The sequence below is a fragment of the Pinus tabuliformis genome, chromosome 1_2 (assembly GCF_031772625.1).
Source record: "Pinus tabuliformis cultivar Carrire ecotype Pingquan chromosome 1_2, CPIR1, whole genome shotgun sequence".
Lineage (NCBI taxonomy): Eukaryota > Viridiplantae > Streptophyta > Pinopsida > Pinales > Pinaceae > Pinus > Pinus tabuliformis.
Genome location: NC_142298.1, coordinates 1237753094 through 1237777265, shown reverse-complemented (window position 1 = coordinate 1237777265; position 24172 = coordinate 1237753094). Strand labels below are relative to the sequence as shown.

Sequence of the window (24172 nt, the reverse complement as noted above, 5' to 3'; positions counted from 1 at the left end):
TAAAATAAAATTATAAAGTTCACATAAACAATTCTAACCAGTTACCTAAATAAACTTTTGATATAAACATAAACTATACTACGTTACCGGATAAAGGGCAAAGACTAAACTGGGCATCAAATAAACTATACTACGTTACCGGATATAAACTATACTACGTTACCGGGCATCAAATAAACTATACTACGTTACCGGATATAAACATAAACAAAAAATATTTTTTAATTTTTATATTAATATAGTTTACGGCCCACGGGCCATTTAATTTTTATTTATAAAAAAAATATTTTAATTTTTAAATTTTAACCATATCATATGAACGTTATATATGTTATAAGTTATAACTTGTAAAAAAAATTAAAAATTAAAATAAAACCTACGTATATTTTATAACTTATAAAAATAAAACCTACGGGCATATCATATGATAACGTAATGTTATAAAAATAAAAAAAATTAAATAACACCTACCGCGTGCAAGCCCACGACTGTGCAGACTTCGACTGCGCCCACGACTGTGCAGAGATCGGCTCACCCACGACCATGCAGAAATCGGTTCACAGCGCCCACGACTGTGCAGAAATCGGCTCACCCACGACCGTGCAGAAATCGGTTCACAGCGCCCACGACTGTGCAGAAATCAGCTCACGGAACCCACAACTGTGCAGAAATCGGTTCACAGCGGCCACGACTGTGCAGAAATCAGCTCACGGAACCCACAACTGTGCAGAAATCGGCTCACGGTGCCCACGACTGTGCAGACTTCGACCCACGATGCCCGAGCTTGCTCTTCTGCTCGACCGCCACAGCTCGACCACGACGCCGCACAGAGGAGCCGCTTATGCTAAAATCGAGTTCAATATCGCCCTTTTATAGAATTTTTTGCAGCTAAACTAGGAGTTAAACTAGAAAAAAAATTCAATTAACTGAGTTATTAACTGAGGATCCACTGTTACATGAACTTTTGTTAACTGACCGTACGGATCCCATCGTATCCGTACCCGTACCCGTTTCGGATTCGAGGATCCGAGGTTTCACCGATTGGCCCCCACGGATCCGGTAACGTAGCCGGAAACGGATCAGACCATGCCAAAAAACCCCAAAACACATGCCAACACGGACTTGCTATTTCCGACATATGCAAAATTGCAGCACTATGTTTTTCCACTGTTTTAGTGCCATTTTGTACCAGAATCCGTTTTGGATTCGGAGAACGACGTTTCCAGCCCTCTACCTAGGCATTTCCGACAACTTAGATGTGTGCACCATAATTCGATTCCTGTGCCAAATCTTTGCCAACACGCTACAGGTTAGTGATTGCATAGACCATGTACACAGGTTGCTCTTCATTCATCACAGACTCACAAGTTGCTCACAACATTCATGTAGCCTTAATCAGGGCACATAGTACATGGCTGAGATGAGCATAGTTCAAGTGATTATTGAGGTTCGAACATCATTATTATATCTATCTATTCTGTGTTGAAGATGTCTTAGGTATAATCAATGAATGAATTGAATTGAATTACATGAGCAAATGAAGCTCAATAGGTAATACAAAGATATTTACAGAAATAGAAACATCAAGTTTCTATTAGGAAATAAAAACAACTAGTTTCTTCTAAGAAACTGCTAAAGCCTAAAAAGATAAAAATAGAAACAGCTAATAAGAATAAGCATTGAACACTAAATAGCATTATTCTAATACCCTCCCTTAATGCTCAATCTATTTACAACACTGATAGACCCTCTGAATTGTACAAACTTATCAGGATCAAGAGGCTTAGTGAAGATGTCAGCGGGTTGCTCCGTTGTAGAAACATATCGCAATTGGACGGATCCGTATTCAACAAGCTAGCGAATGTAGTGACAATGGGTTTCTACATGCTTTGTTCATTCATGAAAGATTGGACTCTTGGCAAGTTTGAGCACTCCCTGATTATCACAGAACAAGGGAGTAGGACCTGTCTGGAAAACATGCATATCCGCAAGCATACGTTGAAGCCAAACTTCCTCACAAGATGCCTTAACTGCTCCCCGATACTCTGTGTCTGTTGAGGAGAGAGCCACTGCCTGTTGCTTCTTACTAGTCCAGATGACAGCATCGGATCCTAGATTAAACGCATACCCAGCTGTAGATTTACGGTCATCAACCGAATAGGCCTAGTCAGAGTCTGTGTAACCACTGAGTATAGGATCAGAACTTCGAGTGTACAGAAGTCCATAATCAGGAGTGCCACGCACATAACACAGCACACGCTTCGCTGCTATCCAATGATCAGTCTTAGGAGCTGACATGAAGCGAGAAATGTAGCTCACTGCAAAACTGATGTCAGGTCTAGTGGCAGTAAGGTAGATGAGGCTGCCCACTAATTTCCTGAATAAAGTTTCATCCACAAGTGGTGAGGATGACTGAACTGAAAGTTTGAGCCCTGGTTCCATAGGAGTCGTGGCAGGTTTGCAATCCTGCGTTCTGAATCTGTCCACAAGATTTCTGGCATACTTGGACTGAGAGAGAAAGATGTTGTTCTCAGTCTGCTAGACTTCAACCCCCAAATAGTAATGAAGAAGTCCTAAATCTGTGATATCAAAAGTGCTGCACAAATCTTGTTTGATCCCATGGATCAAATGTGTTGAGCTGCCAGTAATGATAAGGTCATCCACATAGACAACCACAAACAGAATATCATCACCAGTATGCTTGATATACAGGTTTGCATCAGATGGACTCCGCTGAAAACCATGATCTGTGAGGTACTGATCAATTTTCATGTACCAAGCCCGAGGAGCTTGTTTCAGACCATAGAGTGCTTTGACTAATCTATAGACTTTCTGTTCTTGACCGGCAACCATGAATCCTGGAGGCTGCGTCATGTAGACTTCTTCCTGTAAGTCACCATTCAGAAAAGCACTCTTTACATCCATCTGATGGACTTTCCAATTGAACTGAGCTGCTAAGGCAAGGACATAGTCATCTTGGTTATAGGAGCAAGGGTCTCCTCATAGTCAATGCCTTCCTTCTGTGAGAACCCTCGAGCAACAAGGCGAGCATTATACTTGTCTAGGGTTCCGTCTGCTTTGTATTTCACTTTATGCACCCATTTGCAGCTAATGGGCTTTTTCCCTACAGGAAGATCAGAAAGAGTCCAAGTGTGATTCTTCTGAAGACTCTGAAATTTAGTTTCCATAGCTTGTTCCCACGTAGGCGTACCCTTAGCCTCTGAATAGGTTTGAGGCTCAAAAATACTGTGCAGGTTAGCCATAAGAGCAAAATTTACTGTAGACTGCTGTTTGCTCTTATGTCTAGAAGTTCTACCTTCAAAGAGCTCATTATCCTGGCTTGTTCCCACATAGGCGTACCCTTAGCCTCTAAATAGGTTTGAGGCTCAAAAATACTGTGCAGGTTAGCCATAAGAGCAAAATTTACTGTAGACTGCTGTTTGCTCTTATGTCTAGAAGTTCTACCTTCAAGGAGCTCATTATCCCGGAGATCACCAATGGTTTTAGCCCACCATTTGGGTCGGAGAGTAGAGGAACCAATATCAGGAGGAGACGGAGAAGGCTCAGGAACAATAGGAGCAGCAGGAGGAGGGTTATTTTCCGGAGGAAGCTCAGGCAGTGCATCATCAAACACTGATGCTGCATCATCTCTCCCATCAAATGGACCTACCGGAAGAAGAATACTGTGACTCTGATCCTCAGAACACTGCTTAGAAGGAGGAGACTGAAAGAATCCTCTGTCTTCATCAAATACTACATCACGACTGAAGCTCAGACAACCAGTGGCTATATCTATCAACCTATAGGCCTTGTGATGATCACTGTACCCTGTCATCATGAGTTTTTGGCTTTTGGAATCCAACTTAGAGCACTTAGCAGCTGGAATCCAAACATATGCAACTGAAGCAAATACTTTGAGGTGACTGATCTTAGGCTTACGGCCAGACCAAACCTCTTCGGAGTCTTCCCCTTAACAGCCTGAGTAGGTGATCGGTTAAGAAGATAGACAACAGTAAATACTGCTTCAGCGCAAAATTTGTTCAGAACATTCCTGTGTTGTAATATTGAATGAGCCATTCAACAACCATATGCTAAGGAGTGTAGGGTGTAGTTAACTAATGTTTGATGCCATGAGTATCACAGAAGTTGGAGAAAGCAGAAGAACAAAATCCCCCCCGTTATCTGTCCTAAGAGTTATGATATTACAACCAAACTCTTTTTCAACTAAGGATTTAAACTTCTGAAAGGTACTAAATACATAAGATTTATATTTTAGAAAATACACCCACATCTTTCTACTGAAATCATCTACAATAAGCAAAAAATATTTGCAACCAGTAATAGAAGATGTATCCATAGGACCACAAATATCAGCATGAATTAACTGGCGTACCTTAGATGCGCGCCAAGATTCTCCGTCCTTGAATGAAGACCGATGTTGCTTGCCAGCTTGACAAGCACCACATACTCCCAATTGCTGAGTCTGAATATCAGGTAACCTTGACACAAGTCCCTCCCGAGAGAGATGAGAGAGACACTGCATGTTTAGATGCCCATATCGCTGATGCCATAGAGTGCTGATGGGGGAAACACGAGCTACTAGAGCTACTTCCGGAGAATCTCCAACGTCAAGAAGCCTGTATAGACCATGATCCTCTAGGCCAACAACAACCGTAAGACTAGTGTCCCTGTCGATAATGGAGCACTTGTGCACATTGAACACTACATCAAGCTGAGGAGACTCCCTCATAATCTGGCTGACAGACAACAGATTAATTTCCATACTAGGAACATAGTACACATTCAGAAAGATGAGTGTGCGCCCACCAGATTGGATCTGAACTGTACCTTTGCCAACCACTGTGTAGTCTTCACCTCCACTAAATACTACTGAATTTCTGAAAGGTGAGAAGTCAATAAACCAGTCACGCCTGTGAGAGAAATGGCATGATGCACCAGAGTCAATGTACCAAGCCGAAGATGGCACATGATCTGAAGACCTTTTAGCCATAAAGGCGTAAAAGGAAGACTCTGTCTGCTTGGAATGTTCTGTAACATTCGCTGTCTGATGGGGCCCTCCTTGTTTCTTCTGTTCAGAAGCAATCCTCTGTCGGCAATCTTTCTTCATGTGGCCGAATTTGTGACAGTAATTACACTGCACATTTTTCTTCCTAGCAGGATCAAAAAACTGAGAAGAACCTTTCTGCTGAAAGGACTGAGAGGACTGATATTTGGCAGCAAAAGCATTTTCTGAGGAGGCTGATGAGGCACTACTAACAAATTGTTGTTTCCAACAATCCTGCTGCATGAGTTTGGTGCATAACTCCGGAAACTTCAGATCAACATTAGTGGAGGTAATGTTGAGTGTTTCTATGAAGTGCTCATAAGGTTTTGGTAGAATTTTTAGAGTGATGACTACCATATCTTCTTCCTCCATGGTCCGACCAATGGCTTCGAGTTGATCTCGAATGTCTTTAATCTTGTTAAGATGTTCTTGTAAAGACTTATGTTCTTCCATCATGATGGAGAACAACTGATTCTTGAGAAAAAAAGCTCTGCTCTTGTTGGATGTCTCATGTAGTTCCTTCAAATGTTGCCAGATTTCGGCAGTTGTCTTGCCGGAAGGAATCTGTGGTAGCTGATCATCAGTCACTGAGAGTTTGAGAAGCATAACAGCCTCTCGATTTCGATCATCAAATTTATCTTGATCTGTACCAGGTGTACCAGGACTGAGCTCTTTGCTCAAAATAAGCTGGTCAAGACGCCTATATTCAAAAATGGTCAACATTCTCTGTTTCTAGATGTTATAATTGGTGCCATTAAAGGGTTGATTGCCTTCTAACATCAGATTGGTTAGTGAGGCCATCTGCACGTTTCCCAAGTCACAGAAAATAATAAATGAGGGCACGGATTTCAATGTAGATGCTAGCTGATTTGGACAAAATCTGACATGTTCGTTGTCTAGGAAATACCAAATTGACTGCTGAAGAGAGAAAATTGAAATCAACTTCACCGCCTTGGTATACACCCAAAAGAGTGACAAAAGAGGCCTTCCGCAATTCGTTTCAGCGTTTGATAAAAAAAACATCCCTAGAATTAAATACGCTCGCACAAAATTAAACACGTTGTCCAATACACACGCTGTTTGAACCGCAGTTACACCATACCGTCGAACCCTTGCTAGAGAAAAATTCTTGTAGTATAGTAGCAAAGCGCGCGTGTTGAAAAACGAAATCCGCGTGTTTAGAAACCGAAACCAGAATTAAAGGGTAGAGTGAATTGCTGTAATCAATATGATTACTGTGATGAGCGACTCATCCCCTCTAGCTAGTCATGAATCTATTGTTGTTGCTGTTAACCATGGCTCCAAAAGCCTGCGTGCGTTCGCATGGGCTCTGCATAAACCGGTCTCTCTAGGACAAACCATTACCCTCATACATATTCAAACCCCAATTCATGCAGTTCCCAGTCCAATGGGGAACTATATTCCAATCGCACAAGTCAGCAACGAAGTTGCAGATGCTTACCGAAAATATGTGGATATTGGGACCGAGGAGCTGTTGAGGCAGTATCGGGAGCTCTGTGACAGTCAACAGGTGCAATTGGAAAGTACGGTTTTTGAAGAGTTCAATGTGCCGGAGGCAATAGTGAAATCTATTTCACAGTTTGGCGTATCTAAGCTTGTAATGGGGTTGCCCTCTCGCAGTTCATTCCCAAGGTAACATCAATGGTTTCATTCGAATATTTTTAAAAACCTCTGTTTCCTCACGTGAATCCGCACAACCCCTGTTGAGCCCTTCACGCTTCCACACACTCGATTGTGCCCGCTATCGATGGTGAACAACAAGCTTCTGCAAACAAAGCAACCGGAGGCAGCGAAGAAATGATTCGGACGTCGCCTTTCCGTGTATCTTGCTGGTCAAGATTTCAAGCGCTGATTCAGATGTCGCCTTTTCGTGTATCCTGCTGATCAAGATTTCAAGCGCTCGCCGAGACTCGTAAATCTCTCGCCGCTCCTATTTTAGTAAACCCAGAGAGTTTTGCGCAATCTATCGTTGCAGGTTCGAATCTCCCGAGGTTTATTTTTCGACTGAGATGGGAAAGGCAATCTTCCTGTTCTCTGTGCTGTCCACGGCTTTAATTGGATCTGTTGCCGCCTCGGAGATGGATGCGTTGGGGGTTCTGTGGGATCTGAAGTCGCGATCCCGCTGTGAGGGTTCGATTGGAGAATGCTTCAAGGAAAGAGGAAATGCAGATGGATTCCGAGATCCACAGGCGTTTTTTGGCCGGTCGGACATACATCAGCTACAAGTCGTTGGCGGCTAACAACGAAGAAATGATTTGGATGTCGCCTTTCAGAGTTCTTTTGAACTGCTCGACGTCGAAGATTATCAGCAAATTCACTGTTGGTCTCCCAAACAGAACTGATTTTGTAGAATGGGAATAACCAGAGCCGCCTTTAGATTCCAAGAGCAATTTCGAAATGAGCCACAAAATTTTTCAAGCAATGAAAAATTATTTCGAAAGATACCTGTGCTCTGATACCATAATCAATGAATGAATTGAATGAATTACATGAGCAAAAGAAGCTCAATAAGTAATACAAAGATATTTATAGAAATAGAAACATCAAGTTTCTATTAGGAAATAGAAACAACCAGTTTCTTCTAAGAAACTGCTAAAAAGATAAAAATAGAAACAACTAATAAGAATGAGCATTAAACACTAAATAGCATTATTCTAATAAGGTATAGGCCCAAACTACTCCATGGATTAGTGATACCTCAGATTCATATGAAACCATGATTACTGAAATGAAACCCTTCCTTCAAAATTTATTCCTTCTTCCAAAATCACACAGGGCTGCAAGCACGAATTATAGGCTAGGGTTCGACTTGTTTAGATTAATTTAGAAGAGGGCCAAAACTATATTATACGAAACCTCAAACAAGGACATGTGAGTGCCCAAAATGTGACTGTATTAGCTGGTGAAACCCTTAAGAGACAATAAACATTTTCACCTGTGAACAAAGCTGCAAACAATTGAATTTTGGTCACAGAAACCCTCTTCAATTTTCCCAATGAAAAGCCCCAAAAGATATAAACATTATACCATCTTCCCAAACTTCGACCTGTCTCACAACCGCAGATAGAAGATTGATTGCCTCAGATCACAATATTTCAGAGTATGATTAGAGCGAGCTTACACCGATGAAAATTCACCTGCAACAAATAGACCTTGTTATATTCCAACGAATCCCAAAACCACAAATCATAATCATAGGCCATAAACTCTCAGTGTAAGCCTTCATTTACTGATCTTCAATGCACCTTAGGGCCAAAGGGAATTCCAGAGCTGGATCATTCAATAAATATCCGTTGAATGCATGCCTTGGAGGTGAGATGTGGTGTCTTTATATAGTTTTGAAGGACACCATATGAGAGCTAGCCGACTTGATAAATTTTTAGGAGGGAAGGCCAATAAATTCAAATTTGAATTTTAGATTGGAGCCAAAACATTGGTCCAAAAATTAAAATCATTTAAATATAATTAGTTCTCCAATCATGGTTTGAAAATTATTCTAGGCCCATGAATAATTCCTTCAATAATTAATCCTTTAATTATGGTAAATTTCTTCTAAGCCCATGAACAAATGATAACTTGCCATGTCACCCATTTCTTGGGGTTTTTGACCACGAGGTGGGTGCTTCATATTCAAACAAAGATATCTCTCAAACCGTGAGGGCTCTTGTGGCGTGGCATATACCTCTGGAATCGGCTCGATGAGGAGCATCCAATGATGGTGATCTTAGGAGCAATCCAACTAATCTTTGTCCTCAAAAAGTGAAACAAGTGCGGGGCTTTTGCTAATTTGGCAGCGCAGGGACAAATTCCCTCTTTTGGACAACCGTCCTCATGTAGAGAAGACCCTCTTTGTCCTTGGAAGAATTTAATTTGGTCAAGGAAAAATATATTTTTAATGTGAAAACCCACAAGTGCACAAAGTTATAGGTCAACTTTAAAGACAAATTGGGTCTCTAAAGAAGCATATAAATACAAGTCAAGGCATCATCATTTGGACACACATCACTCACACATCTTCTTCTATTGGAGGCTCGTACAAGTCTGAAATTGCAGGTCTTCATTCACATGTGTGAGAAGGAGATAGAATTTCAGGAGGGCTGAAAATCTGTCTTTGACCAGCGATGGCTTTTTGATGTTTGGGCTTACTTTGACTTGGTTTGACTTCTAATTTGGATTTGTTCTTGGAGGTTGCATTCTTTGGCACAAATATTGAGGATTTCTGGGCAAGATGACTTCCTTTGATCGCAGATTTTCTCTTTGTAGACCAGGTTTGACTTAGTTGTTTGGAGTTGCTTTGACTTGATTTTGACTAGCAAAGGAGACCAAATATTTTGATCTTTGAATGAGCTCTTTTGGAGAAGTTTGACCACTGATTTCAGGATTGGTTAGGGCATCTTTGACTGCGGTTGACTTTGACTAGATTTGACAGTTTGACCAGATTTGACTTTTGGAATCATCTCTTGGATTTTGGATATTGGTTTGTTGGAAAGTCATAGCTGTTGACCTTTGGTTCTTGGTTGGTGAATTGGATTATTGTAATCTCTCTGCCGAACATTTTATGACAATCTAATAAGAAGAAGAATTTGAAAGGGTTTTCCCCCTTGTGGGGTTTTCTCATGGTCTTTGACCAAATCTTGTGTCTTCTATTGGTCTTGATTTTCCTTTGTTGTACATTGTATTTATTGTTGTATCTACAATTGCTATTTGTAACTAGAAGATTGAAATTGATTTGAAAGTAATTGCTAATTGAAGAAAAGAATTGGGCTAAAGTGATTGTAACAACGTAGAACAATGGAAAATTGACAACTTCTAGGGTTTTTTGGGGCTTCTTCCTTTGGAGCTTTCAACAGATGTAACCCAAACAAATATTAAGAGCGTTCAATAACCGATGTTGACATTAGTGACAACACCATTCAACAACTTCGCCTAAAAATTCTTGGATTTGCTCCAAACAAACATCTTCTGCTGGGACCATTTTGATAGTTGCTTTATTTTGCTACACCACCCCATGCACCTATTTCACCTTTACTCACCTTGCAATTGAATGGATCATCAAGTTACCCAACAATTCTCCATTCAAAGTGCCCAAGTCTATGCTTTTTCTTATGAAACCTGCACTACCATAGAAACACTCCATCTCCCTTCCTAGATCTGAGTTACCAGAAGTGACCTTTGCCTCCTATAAGGAATTAAGTGGATCTTTAACTATAGAGTGTGGTAGTGAATTAGGGTTGCGGGGGAGCGCCCCCCCCCCCCCCCCCGCTCCCAATTCGTGCTCCGGGCGAGAGCGGCTCCGGAGCGCGATCCTTGAAAAAAAAACGATCCTTGCTTAACCGAAGCGTTTTTGGGAGCATTCGCTTTGGGAGAGTTTTTTTAGAGGGGGAGCGATCACTCCCCCTTTGAAACAATGCTTCCGGACAACGGAAAAAAAGGGTCGAGGCCGAGAGGGAGGGTGACACCGGCAGTGGAGAGGAGAGAGGAAAGGGAGGGAAAGGGGAGAGGAGAAGGGAAAGGGAGGGAAAGGGGAGAGGAGAAGGGAAAGGGAGGGAAAGGGGAGGGGGAAAAATAAATAGACCCTCTCCCCTCCCATTATTCACTTCATCCATTGAGAGCTTGAGCAAGAGAGTTTGGAGCAAGAGAGAGTTTGAAGCTTGGAGAGAGGTGCTTGGTGAGAGAGGAGCTTGGTGAGAAGGGAGATCGAGGAGCATGTAATTGAAGGCCAAAGAGGTAGGACACTTTAATCTAGCAAATTTTTATTTATTTATTTAATTTTTCTGTTCATTGCCAAATAAATAAATAATTCTTTTCTCTATTTCCCATTCCCATTCCTCCATTTTTTTGCATATTTGAAACTTCAAATTTCAAACATCATGGTTATATGGCTTGGCATTTTCTGTTTCTTGGTTCATTTTTGGTTATTATGGTGTTGGAGAGTAGAATGAGGAGGGTTGAGCATGAAGAAGAGGATGAAGAAGTGGGTTATAGTGGATTTGATGAAAACCCCGGAGAGGAGTACCTTGGTGAGGAGGAAGAGAGTGAACATTATTCAACCCAAAAAATTAAATAAGACCAAACGCCATTGTGGAAATATGTTTCTAGGCCTGAAGTAGGGAAAGGGGGTGGAACCACTAAATTTGGTTGCCCCCATTGCAATAAAACTTACACAGGGTCATACACGCGTGCCAAAAGGCACCTCTGTGGGAAAAGGGCATGGGATGAAGATAAAGCAATATGAATCAAAACTTGTACAAGTGTGTCATCAATAGATATAGCCAAATACATAAGGGAAGAGGAGGAAACCCAATACAAATCTAAAAAATCAAAGGATTTCTTTGAACCAAGCTCACAATCACATCAACATGCACAAAGAACTCCGTTAGCGTCCTCCCATAGCAGTGGATATGGAGGCATAGGGTCACCAAACATCTCTGTAAGGCATAGAACCATATCAAACTTCCTAGATAAAGGGTGTAGGAATGATGTGGATTCAAAAGTTTACCAGTTTCTTTATGCATGTGGGATACCATTCAATGTTCTTTGCTCACCTTATTGGCACGAAATGGTTTCGTCCATAAATGATGCCCCTAAAGGATACAAGAGCCCTAGGTATGACAAGGCTAGGACCGTTGGACTTGATCATGAAGAAGCAAAAATATCACATTCTTTGAGTAGAATGACAAATTCTTGGACTGAGCATGGGGTGTCCATTGTATCTGATGGATGGACAAATGTGAAAGAGCCATTGATAAGTGTTTTTGCTGTGTCTGTTAGTGGTGCCATCTTTCTTTCAGCATGTGATTACTCAGACAAGTTCAAGACCGACATCAACATTGCAAAACCATCACTTGAAACAATTGTATGCATTGGGCCACACAATGTCATCCAAGTCATCACTGATAATGCTGCTAATTGTAAGACAACAGGAGCAATTATTGAGTATAAATACCCCAACATATCTGGTCTGGGTGTTTGGTTCACACTTTGGTGATCAATTATGTTTAATGTGATATATTGAGTTTTGAAAGCTTGAAACTTTAAGATTGATGAATCATGAGACTCAATATGTTGTATGTTACCAACTTGTGGACGTGGTTGATGAAGATTATAACTTCTAGATGATTGTTGTTATATGGTTCAATCAATGTTTTTTTATATCTAATTCACCATTCTACATGTTTTTGTTGACATATATGCATCAAAATATAAAAAATATATATTATATAAAAAACGCTCCCAAACCGAGAGCTTTTGAAAGTGTTGCTCCCGCTCTCGCTCCCAAGTAATCTTGGAGTGAATAATGATCTGTAGCTGTTATTCTGGATGCAAAGCAATTGACTGTGTGACAATCTCACTGAGCAATCCATCCATCGCATATTGCCTACCTAAGCTAAGTTATGTTGGAGATTAGATAAAGGCCTTGTTTGGCTCTACAGGGTGTGACTCAACTTTGTCCTCGCCTGCTTTCGTGCTTTGCACTATAGTTCCATTTTTTTGTAAATGAGTTGGATCTTGACAGTCTCCCAATATTTTCACCTAGAGATAAACAATAATCCTAGTCCCTCACCCCTCGACTTTGGACTAGTGAAAAATCAGTAGGGTCCTTTGTGTAATCCACTATATCCTCATGAAACTCCATTGAAACTTTGGTCTTCAACCTTCACTAATCCCTTAGAATATGCAGTATATGAATCATCTTAAAATTAGCCAGCAATTTGTTAACTCTAGTGCAAAATTTGCAGTGATTCATAGTTCAAAGGGTTGCTACATTTCAAGGTATCAATTACATGTTTGGAATCACCTCAGACACAAAGTTTCCTAATTTGGACTCCTTTCTCTATTTCTAGTTAAAGTCCTTGGATAAGGCTTATGTTAAAATTGGAAACTAGGGCAAACTCCATATTGGTCACTTTATTTATGGCAATTGATATTTTTCTTGGATTCCTCTCTCCGAGAGGTGTAGGATTTTGATCTAAAGATCATCTGATTCCGACATGTATTTATGGAGATATGAATTTATTCATATTATTGACAATTTGTCAAGGTCAACCAACAACCTAAACAAGCACTTTTACCCCCTAGCTGTATCCTGCGGGTATCCACTCCTCCGCTGTGTTGAACCTGCGGGTATCCGCGCCTCTGTTGTGTTGATCTTGCGGAATACGCGCCTGTGTTGTGTCAAACCTGCGGGTATCCGCACCTCTGCTGTGTCGATCCTGCGGAATATGCGCCTGCACTGTGTCAAACCCGCGTATATCCGCGCCTTCGCTGTGTCGAACCTGCGGGTATACACACCTCCACTGTGTCGGACCTGTGGGTATAGATCTATAAATGATAATTTATCCCTTTTCTTAATCAGACTTCAATTATACCCAGATTATCAGATTTATAGATCTAATCATGCGCCATAGAGATCTCGACCTATCAGTAGATCTTAACCATCTTGTAATGCTGAGGTTCCTCCTTGATTCAGGTCCAGCTATAACTCACCAACCGATCACCAGTATTTCAGATCTTGCTCTTCTCAAGATATTCAACACATCAGTGCCCTCCAAGCCAAATGATCTCCTTTCCTTTTTATAGTGTAGGCCTTACTCAAACCATGGTCCAAAACCATAGAGATCCAATACTAGGGACCCAACACCTGGGTTCAATACTTTAGATGCAAAACCACAGACCAAAACCATAGGTTCAAAAATGTCTGACTAAATCCCATGGACCAACCATAAGATTTCCCACGTGTGCGTGCTTTTCTCTGCATGAAAGTGTGTGTACTGTACGTACACACCTTTTGATCGGTACACTTGCGTATATGTACGCACCTTTTGATCAGTGCACCTGCATATGTACGCGGATTTATGAAAAGGAACCTGCGGGTATCTCATTTTCTACCATTCTAAGAGCCTGAACTGTGATCTGCTATTTGAGTGAGTTGCCATCAAGGACAACACTTATGTCATCGAGCCAAACCTATGCCAAACCTGTGTCATAATGCCAACAATCTCCCCCTTTGGACTCGATGGCAACCCAAAGTCACTCAAAGTATTTTCTCTCCCTTTGACATCAAGGATAAAGGGTTATGCTCCCTCTGAGTACATGCTGAAATCTTTGTTGTGCTGTGCTGTCCAAGCCCCCCTGACATATAGGCAAGATCTACAAGAAGATGTTCTACAAAAGAAATCTAACTTTATACATCATAACTGACCTTCCTATCACCAAAGACTCATACATAAGACTCCCAACCAAGTGGGATACATGATATAATAAGCACATTGCATTATCCATCCCAGGCATAGTGGGGCAACCAAGATGGGTCATTACATGACCTTGACAAAAGAAATATAGAGACAAAATATCTACAGCAAGACTCTGACTAACATCAGCAACATCTGTCAATCATTATTCAGATCAGTATCCATGTTCTCCTTCTGCACTTGCTCCTCCTGAAATCAAAACAACTGAAGAATTAAACCAAGATCTTCTACGATAATGCCAACAATGCATTATTAGAAGAATATATGCTCCCCCTGAACCTGTGCCAGATGGTCTTTGATAGACCCATATCAGACTCTTCTCATCCTTGCTTTTCTTCAAGTCAACATATACATGACTGTACCCACATAAACCAGCGTATGTACGCGTATACCCCATATGAAACTCGCGTACAACCAACAATCTCTGAAATAGACAAGATTCAACAGCAAGATGATGCATCAACTACCCCCAGCTTTTGTCTGAGGTATTCAGAGGTCTCCCTGGGCAGTGGTTTGGTGAGAATATCAACAACTTGTTCCTTAGAGGGGACATACTCCAATTTGACCTTTTGTTCAAGCACTTGTTCTCGGAGAAAATGATACTTGATCGGTATGTGCTTAGTCTTTGAATGCATGACATACTGATTACACTTGTATTATCACAGAAAATGGAGATAGGTGGAGTACAAGTGATTTGCATATCATGCATTGTTTGCATCATCCAAAGGAGTTGAGTGCAGCAAGATGCAACAGCTACATATTCTGCTTTAGCTGTAGATAATGCAATAGAACTTTGTTTCTTGCTGAACCAAGATACTAATCTAGGACCCATGAAGAATGCACCACCACTATTGCTTTTTTTGTCATCCACACTTCCTGCCCAATCTGCATCTGTATATGCATGAAGTGCGAGATCTGTACCTCTAGGATACCATAAGCCATAGTTTTTAGTTCCTTGAAGATACTTGAAAATTCTCTTAACTGCGTGAAGATGAGTTTCCTTTGAATTTGCAAGAAACCTTATAACTATTCCCACTCCATGCATAATCTCTGGTCGGGTACCTGTTAGATAGAATAGACTACCAATCATGGATCTATAGGTTGGTTGATGTACTGTTGCCGATTCATCATTTGCGCTGAGGCTGCATCCTGTCACCATAGGGGTACATACTGGTTTCGAATCCTCCATCCCATATCTCTTCAAGATCTGCTTGAGATACTTGGTTTGTGATAGAAAAATGCCGTCTTTGTTTTGTTGGACTTGTAAACCAAGAAAATATGTGAGCTCACCAAGCATGGACATTTCAAACTCTTTCTACATCACCAAGGCAAAATTTTGACTCGTGTCTTCTTTATTGCTACCAAAGATGATATCATCAACATACACAAGTATTAGCAACTTATCATTGTCAATTTTTATATATAGATTGCTATCAGTTGATCCTTTTATAAAACCTTGCTGATGGAGGTACTTAGCCAACCGATAATACCACGCCCTTGGAGCCTGTTTAAGGCCATAGAGAGCCTTTTTGAGTTTGCATACAAGTTTTGGATCATTTCCAAGAATAAACCCATCTGGTTGTTCAATATATACTTCTTCATCCAAGTCTCCATTCAGGAAAGCAAACTTCACGTCCATTTGAAATACTTTGAACTTCTGAAAGCTAGAAAGGGCAAGGAACATCCTTATGGCCTCTAGTCTGGCAACTGGTGCAAAAGTTTCTTCAAAGTCTATGCCTTCTTGTTGAGCATACCCTTTGCAAACAAGTCTGGCCTTATTTCTAATCACATCTCCATTTTCATTCAACTTATTTTGAATATCCATTTTGTTCCTATGATAGTCTTATCTTTTGGTCTAGGAACCAACTCCCAAGTGTTATTCTTTTCGATTCGCTCAAGTTCTTCCTCCATGGCTTTTACCCAGCATTCATCTTTGCATGCCTCTCTTACATTTTGTGGTTCACTGGAGGAGAGCAATGCTAGATAGCTTGAAGCTTCTGAAATGGTTCTTCTTGTTTGTACACTTGCCTCTTTTTGCCCCAAAATTTGAGATTCTGGATGATTCTTCTGAACGTACCTGGATGGAGTCTTTTCTTCTATCCTTATCTGTTCTTCTGGTGCCTCATGGGTTTCTTCTTCATCATGAATCTGATTTGATGTTGATGGATAGTCCTTATCATCTTCGAAATCTTCAGATTTTACCTGCCTAAGAGTGTTTCCTTCTTCAGCAACCACTACATCAATACTTTCAACAATTTTTCCAAGTCTTTTATTGTAACACTTGTATGCTTTGCTATGGGGAGAGTAACCAAGGAGAATGCCTTCATCTGCTCTAGGTTCAAACTTGCCAAGATTTTCACCAGTCTTCTTGATGTAGCATTTGCTTCCAAATTTTTTGAAGTATTTTACCGTGGGAGTCTTACCATACCAAAGTTCATGAGGAGTCTGAGTGCTGTTTACCCATACATTTGTCTTCTTGAGAATAGTAACTGCAGCAAATGCGGCTTCACCCTAGAAGGTTGCGGGAGTTCCAAACTCATCAAGCATAGCACGAGCCATTTGTTGAACCGTTCTGTTCATCCTTTCCACTACTCCTTTTTGCTGAGGAGTCCTAGCAGTAGAGAATTCCCTTCTTATTCCATGTTCTTCACAAAAATCGAAAAATTCATTCGAGTTAAATTCTCCTCCTCGATCAAACTTGAGGCATTTGATTCTGCGATCTGATTCGTTCTCCACCAAGGTTGTAGAAATTTCTCATTTCCCACCCCGGTTTTCAATTTCTCCTTATTTCTCCCATATAGTTAAATGCCCTTTCCCATAACCATACATTTAACAAGCGGGAAAAAATAAATTTGCTGAAAACACAAATTCTGGAAATTTTACAGAATGCTGGAAATTGCAGAAATAAAAATCAGCAGTGATAAACAGCGATTAAAACACATTTAAACACTGAGATTTTTGGTCATTGTGACCCTGGAAAAACTCCCTACAACTCTTGGGGAAAACCAGTGTGAGAGCTCCTCTTTATTTCTGGAAAATGCCTTTTTACAGTAAGAGAAATATTTAGCAAAAATCAACAAGCAAACTTTTACAACTTATCTCAGCCTTGCTGAAACTCTGCCCTGCTGAAACTCCGCTGTACAGACTTGCTGAAACTCCACCCTGCTGAAACTCCGCTGCTGAAACTCCGCTGCTGATACTCTGCTGAAACTCCGCTGCTGATACTCTGCTGAAACTCCGCTGCTGATACTTCGCAACTCACTGTCCAGAAATCTCTCTTGCTCTCTTGCTCTCCTTCTCTCAATCTGCTCATGAAAGAATTAATGACCTTTTCCTCCTTTAATCTAACCCTAAGTGACTTTTGGGTGATCCAAGTGACTTTTGGGTGATCCCTAAATCCAATGGCTGAAATAGATTGAGATCTAAGGCTGAGATTAAATGTTCATTTAAATCTCACTTTTTATTTTTTAATTCACCTCACTTTAATAAAGACCCACTTAGTCATTTATTTCCAAAGTCACTTTTCCTTTCTAATTTTTCATTGACTTTATAAAAGTCACTTTAAAATTAGATTTAGTAACTTTATCATTTAAAGTCACTTTTAAATTAGATTTAACTTTATAAAATTATAAAGTCACTTTAGGAGAAAAATTAAATTCTTTTGGACACTTTTCCCTAGGCCAAAGATCAAATCCTAAGGGAACCACCTGTCCTTCGGTACCAAATTTCAACACTCCCTCTTACCGAGGAAGGTGTTTCTCACCACACCCATCTTGTCTTTGAAGTAGACATGCTTGCCCCGTGGTAAGGCTTTGGTAAGAATATCTGCAACCTGCTCATCAATGGAAATATACTCAAGCTTCACAGCCTCCCTTCTGAACATAGTCTCTGATGAAATGATATCTGATCCCGATATGCTTTGACCTGTCATGAAATACTGGATTCTCCGTGAGTTTAATGCAACTCTGATTATCACAGTAAATCACTGAAGGTCTCAACGGCTGACCAAATAAGCTAAACAACATCTTGCGAAGCCAGATAACCTCACAACTAGCTAGACTGGCTGCCATATACTCTGCTTCCGCTGAACTCAGTGCTACTGACTGCTGCTTCTGGCTGAACCATGACACTATTGCTGAACCCAACCCAAAACAACACTCTGAAGTGCTCTTCATATCAGAAGCACAATCTACCCAATCAGAATCAGTGTATCCTGCCAATCTCACTCCATCTCCCTGCCTATAGTCCAGACCATAATCCACTGTCCCCTGCAAGTACCGCAAAATGTGTTTTGCAGCCACCCAGTGAACCTTCCTAGGCTCACACATAAACTGACTCATCGTGTTGACTGCAAAACAGATATCTGGTCTAGTGTTGACCAAATACATCAAGGAACCAATCAGCTGCTTGTACAATGTGGGATCCACCAACTCGGAATCCGAAGCATGAAGCTTCTTCCAGTTGGTGATCATCAGTGTCGACATGGGTCTACAATCCTCCATGTGGAATCTGCTAAGGATGTCCACAATATACTTCCCCTGCCCCAGGAAGAAATGCCCCTCCTCCTGCCACACCTCCAAGCCCAAAAAGTAATGCATCAAGCCGATGTCCTTTATTTCAAACTCCGTTGCAAGATCTCTCTTGCAGTGCTCTATGAGTCTCTCTGCCCCTGTAATGACCAAGTCATCCACATACAACACCAGAATGAGAGGCTCCTCACCAATCACAATAAAGTAAAGGTTTGGATCTGCCTCACTCTTTATGAAACCCATCCCTTGCAAATATGTATCTATCCTGGAGTACCAAGCTCTGGGAGCTTGCTTCAGGCCATAAAGGGCCTTCTTCAGTCTGCACACATGAGACTCCTTCCCATGCACCTCAAAGCCCTGTGGCTGCTCAATGTACATCTCCTCCTGTATGAAGCCATTGAGAAATGTAGTCTTCACATCCATCTGGTGGATCTTCCAACCCATCTCTGCTGCTATCGATATAATGGAGCGGATCGAAGTATATCGAGGCACGGGAGCAAAGGTCTCCTCATAATCAACTCCCTCTACCTGGGAGAACCCTCTAGCCACAAACCTTGCTTTGAATTTTTCAATGCTGCCATCTGCAGCATGCTTTACCTTGTAAAGCCATCTGGAGGTAACCACGGATTTGCCCTCAGGCCTCGGCACCACCTCCCAAACATCATTCTTCATGATAGAAGAATACTCCTCCTGCATGGCCTCTCTCCAGACCTGCTGGCTATCTGCCTCCTCATAGCTAGAAGGCTCAGAGTCAAGGATGCTGGTAACCATCGCCATATGGCTACAAAACCTCTCAGGTGGTCTACTCTCTCTGACCGGCCTCTTCGGCTCAGCAACATATGAGGCATCTCTTAAGGTGTCCTGAAGCCACTTGGGCTTCCTCTTCCTTGTGCGCACTTCTCCCACCAGAGAATGAAACTCCTCCTCCTCATCATCATCAGGAGCCTGAACTCCTGACTGTCTGTCTGTTGTCCTCCTGCCTACACCTGAACCTATAGAAGCTGAGGTACCGTGTGAACTGTCCATCAGTGGACTCCCTAGTGAATTTCTTTGCATGCTGCCCGGAGCACCACCCTTCTGGCTCGGTGAGCCACTGCTCACTGACGGACCTGACATCCTCATAGATGTACCTCTTGATCCTCCTGATCCTCCTTATCTCTGCCCACTGGATCCCTGCGACTGACTCAACTGCTGCTGAGGGTCTGGCTGATCCAGATACTCTAACTCCCGTGACCTCCTAAAGGCCCTGTCCTCCTCGAACTTCACATCCCGTCTGACAACAACTCTCCTCTATGCAGGGTTGTAAATCCGAAAGGCCTTTGAGGTCTCACTGTAGCCCACAAAGATACCCTTCTTTGCGATGGGCTCTAGTTTGGTCCTCTTCTCCTTGGGTATATAGGAGTATGTAATGCATCCAAAGATATGAAGATGACCAATATCAGGATTCTTCCCAGAGAAAGCCTCCTCCGGAGTCATGTGCCCCAAGGCACGATGCGGACTCCTGTTCTGCAAGTAAACAGCTGTGTTGCAGGCCTTTGCCCACAAGAACAATGGCAACCCCTGATCATGTAACATGGCTTTGGCAACCCCTATGATGGATCTGTTCTTCCTCTTTGCAACCCCGTTTTGCTGGGGGTTGTAAGGAACAATGAACTCCCTCCTAATGCCTGCCTCCGTACAATAGTCAACAAACTCTCCAAGCGTGTACTCTCCTGCATTGTCCGACCTCAGGGACTTGATCTTTCGATCTGTCTGTGTCTCCACAATAGCTCTGAACTCCTGAAACCGCTTGAAGACCTCACTCTTGGTCTTCAAAAAATAAATCCAGGTCCTCCTGGAGTGATCATCAATGAATAAAACATAGTACTCATATCCACTCAAGGAAACATGAGACATCTGATCGCTCACATCGGAATGAATCAAATCAAGTATCCCAGTCGCTTTGCTGTCACTGCTGGGAAAAGGGGATTTGGCAAACTTGCCCATCGCACAACCTCTGCAAGTATCAAAGTGATCAGTATTGAAATCTGGCACACCTGTAGTGATCTCCCGCAATGTCCTCAAGGCTCCATGATACATATGTCCCATCCTGCAGTGCCAAATCTCACACAACTTAGAACTGCTAGCTTTGCTGTCGGTACTACTGCTCAATGCCAAAAGGGGCTGGAATACAAACATTTACACCTTTGCATGGCGTACACCTATCACTCTAGCTGAATCAGTTGGAGTGCCCCTGGGATACATCAACACCTGTCCTACCCTGAACAGTACCTCATATCCTCTGTCTTCCAAAGCTGAGACGGATATGAGGTTCTTCCTCATCCCTGGCACATAAAGAACATCTGACACTTTCAAGGGAGGTTTGGACTCCCTCTGAAATGTCAGTGTCCCCACCCCGATTGCTCTAACAACTTTGTCATCACCGAGTACTACCTCTATATCAGTGCCACTCTCTGAAAGCTCTGAGAAGTACTCACGGACTCCTGTCATGTGACGTGAAGCCCCACTGTCCACATACCAGATACCTGAAGATGCTCCGCTAATTGAGGGAAAAGCATGCTCCCTCTGAATCTGTGTGGCAGGTGATCCTGCACTAGAGGACTCACACGTAGTCAATGTAAACTCCCGGTCAAAACGACCTGCAAAGTCCTCAATCTCTGCTGAAGCTGCCACGTCCTGGTTCTTCCCCTTCTTCTTCTTCTTCTCCGGACACACAACTGCATAGTGTCCCATCTTTTGACAATTCCAACACTTCACCTTGGAATAGTCCTTCTGTGTGTTTCCCTGTTTACCTTTACCTTTGCCTTTGCCCCCACCACTGCTTGTGGAAGCCTGCTTCTTCCCTTTGCCTTTCTTGCCTCCTGCCACTAGTGCTACATCCTCATCCTGCTCAACTGGCTTGGCTGCCCCAAACTGACCTTTCCTGATCTCTGTCTGAATGCAATCATCCCAAAACCTCTCCCATGTGGGAAGGGTCTCACGTGCACAAACCCCATCAGCAAAGTTCAACCATGAACGGGGGAGGCCATTCATTGCAATCTGCACCAACTCAGTGGGTGGAATGGCCTCTCCAATTACTGCCAACTCATCTCTCACATTAGTAATCTTTGTGAGATATCCAGTTGCACTATCATTACCCATCTTAATGTTCTTCAGCTTCTCCTTCAGGACCATCTTCCGGTTCTCATTGGTACTCTGGTAGAGATTGGACAATGCTGTCCACATCTCATGGGCATTGCTCTTTCCTCTCACATGAGGAATGCAATGGTCTTTGATTCCGTCTAGAATCAACCTCTTACCCTTATTGTTCTTTTTATTATAAGCTGTCAACTGAGTAGCATCAGTAGGCACAACAACAGGGTTCTGTGTGGTATGCAGTTGCACCATGATATCCCAGACTTTTGCCTCCTCAAAGATACTTTGCATTCTCTCCTTCCAAACGCTGTAATTTGTATGCCCATCCAGCCTATCTTCCACCCTCAATCCCAATGACATCCTGCTGTCCTAAAACTGAAAAATAGCACCGTTGTAGTAAAGGTAAAACTGCTGTTCATGAAAAAAATCAGCTTGCTGGAATTTTCTGAGTGAAAAATCAGCAGCTGTAATATTTCCTTTTGCTGTCCCAAACTGTCCTTCAGCACTCAATCTCTGATACCATGTAGAAATTTCTCATTTCCCACCCCGGTTTTCAGTTTCTCCTTATTTCTCCCATATAGTTAAATGCCCTTTCCCATAACCATACATTTAACAAGCTAGAATTTTTTTTTTTTTGCTGAAAACACAAATTCTGGAAATTTTACAGAATGCTGGAAATTGCAGAAATAAAAATCAGCAGTAATAAACAGCCATTAAAACACATTTAAACACTGAGATTTTTGGTCAATGTGACCCTGGAAAAACCCCCTACAACTCTTGGGGAAAACCAGTTTGAGAGCTCTTCTTTATTTATGGAAAATGCTTTTTTACAGTAAGAGAAATATTCAGCAAAAATCAGCAAGCAAACTTTTACAACTTATCTCAGCCTTGCTGAAACTCCGCCTTGCTAAAACTCCGCTGTACAAATTTGCTGAAACTCCGCCCTGCTGAAACTCCGCTGGTGATACTCCGCTCTGTTGAAACTCCGCTAGTGATACTTCGCTGCTGATAGATACTCCGTAGCTCACTGTCCAGAAATCTCCCTTGCTCTCTTGCTTTCCTTCTCTCAATCTGCTCATGAAAGAATTAATGACCTTTTCCCCCTTTAATCTAACCGCAAGTGACTTTTGGGTGATCCAAGTGACTTTTGGGTGATCCCTAAATCCAATGGCTGAAATAAATTGAGATCTAAGGCTGAGATTAAATGCTCATTTAAATCTCACTTTTTATTTTTTAATTCACCCCACTTTAATAAAGACCCACTTAGTCATTTATTTCCAAATTCACTTTTCCTTTCTAATTTTTCATTGACTTTATAAAAGTCACTTTAAAATTAGACTTAGTAACTTTATCACTTAAAGTCACTTTTAAATTAGATTTAACTTTATAAAATTATAAAGTCACTTTAGGAGAAAAATTAAATTCTTTTGGACACTTTTCCCTAGGCCAAAGATCAAAGCCTAAGGGAACCACCTGTCCTCCGGTACCAAATTTCAACAAAGGCTTTGAATGATTTGAATTTTTCGAAAGCTTCATCTTTATGCTTCATAAGTCCTATCCAACACATCCTGGAAAAGTTGTCAATGAATAATATAAAATATTGTTCTCCTCGAGGTGATCTTTTCATAGATGGACCACATACATTAGTATGGACAAGTTCAAGTGCCCTGCTAGCTGATCCTTCCTTCTCAGGGAAATTAGTTCTGGTTTGCTTACCAAATTGACATGATTTGCATATTGTATTGTCTGGAATTCTGATATCAGGAAGACCATGAACTGCCTGATATTTACATGCTTTCCTTATCTGTGAGAAGCTTAAATGCCCCAATCTTCTGTGCCATAGCCAGAGTTCATCATTCTTGCTTAGATAGCATTGTTGTTGTCCTCCCTTGAGTATATATAAATTATTTGGATTTCTTATGTCTTTGATCACTGTTTCTCCTGTATCAAGCTCACGAACAATGCATCCATTTGATCGAAATATTACCTCATTTCCTTGATCACACATTTGACTAACACTTAATAAATTTTGCTTCAAGCCATCAACATACATAACATTTCCAGCCTTGACCTTTTCTTTCAAAAGAACAAAACATTTACCTTTTATGAGTGCAGGGGTGTCATTTCCAAATGAGACCTTCTTTTCCTTTTCTAAGGCATTATATGACTGA

The 24172-nt window shown here is 41.6% G+C and overlaps 1 protein-coding gene across 1 annotated transcript in view; it reads left to right on the top strand.

Moving 5' to 3' along the window:
• Nucleotides 1-24172, top strand: part of LOC149210713 (uncharacterized) — a 294028-nt gene that overhangs the window by 33841 nt on the left and 236015 nt on the right.